The sequence below is a fragment of the Bison bison genome, unplaced genomic scaffold, assembly GCF_000754665.1.
Source record: "Bison bison bison isolate TAMUID 2011002044 unplaced genomic scaffold, Bison_UMD1.0 scf7180017864141, whole genome shotgun sequence".
Classification (NCBI taxonomy): Eukaryota; Metazoa; Chordata; class Mammalia; order Artiodactyla; family Bovidae; genus Bison; species Bison bison.
In genome coordinates this window covers 4,758,095-4,759,535 of record NW_011494713.1, presented here as the reverse complement: position 1 = coordinate 4,759,535, position 1,441 = coordinate 4,758,095, and positions in this window count along the sequence as shown.

Genomic DNA, 1,441 nt, shown 5'->3' with positions numbered 1-1,441 from the left:
CTCCTTGGAAGCAAAGCTATGACCAACCTAGACAGCATATTAAAAAGCAGAGACATTACTTTGCCAACAGAAGTCCATCTAGTCAAAGCTATGGTTTTTCCAGTAGTCATATATGGATGTGAGAACTGGACCATAAAAAAAGCTGAGCACTGAAGAATTGATGTTTGTGAACTGTGGTGTTGGAGAAGATTCTTGAGAGTCTCTTGGACTGCAAGATCAAACCAGTAATCCTAAAGGAAATCAGTCCTGAATATTTATTGGAAGGACTGATGCTGAAGCTGAAGCTCTGATACTTTGGCCACCTGATGGGAAGAACTGACTCATTGGAAAAGACCCTGATGCTGGGAAAGATTAAAGGCAGGAGGAGAAGGGGACGGCAGAAGATGAAATGGTTGGATGGCATCAGTGAATTGACGGACATGAGTTTGAGCAAGTTCTGGGAGTTGGTGATGGACAGGGAAGCCTGGTGTGCTGCAGTTCATGGGGTTACAAAGAGTTGGACACGACCGAGCTACTGAATTGCTTCTTTTTACAACATGAAATAGCACTAAATTTCACACCACTTAATGGGCGTTTCCCATCACTTAACAATGGGAATTTCCCTCTAGCAAATTGCTACACACTAGAATTAGTGTGCAGCAGTCTCCAAATTGCTATACACTAGAATCTCCTTAATTGAGCAACAACAAATCACAATATTAAATAAAATATTTAACAACACAATCTAATGTATGTTTGATGCTTTGGTATTTACAATGCCCTTTTATATCCACATGGTGTATTCCCAGTTGGTTCAGTGGTAAAGAATCTGCCTGCAATTCGGAAGATGCAGGAGATGCAAATTCGATCCCTGGGTCAGGAAGACCCCCTGAAGGAGAAAAATGGCAATCCACTGCAGTATTCTTGCCTGGAGAATCCCATGGACATAGAAGCCTGATGGGCTAAAGTCCATAGGGTCGCTAAGAGTGGACACAACTGAGCACACATATGCTCACATTTATACCTACATAAATCTCATCTGATTCTAGAATATGGGGTTATTTTCAATCAGAGAGTGCTTGAGTGAATAAATGAATGGATGACTTGAGAACTATTTAGTGGAGAAAAATTGAATTATGAGAGTGCTTTCAGAGTTATACCAACGAAGAGTTTTGTCCAGTCCCTGGTAAGAGATTCAAAACAGCAATGGCCTATGTAAGATGTATTCCCAGGTGGCTCAGTGGTAAAGAGTCTGCTTGCCAGTGCAGGAGACACAAGAGACTTGTGTTCAATCCCTGGGTCAGGAAGATCCCCTGGAGGAGGGAATGGCAATATACTCCCAGTATTCTTTCTGGAAAATCCTATAGACATAGGAGCTTGGCTGGCTACAATCCATAGGGTTGCAAAAAGTAGAACACAATTGAGCATGCAGGCACGCATATAAGATAGGGACTTATTTTCC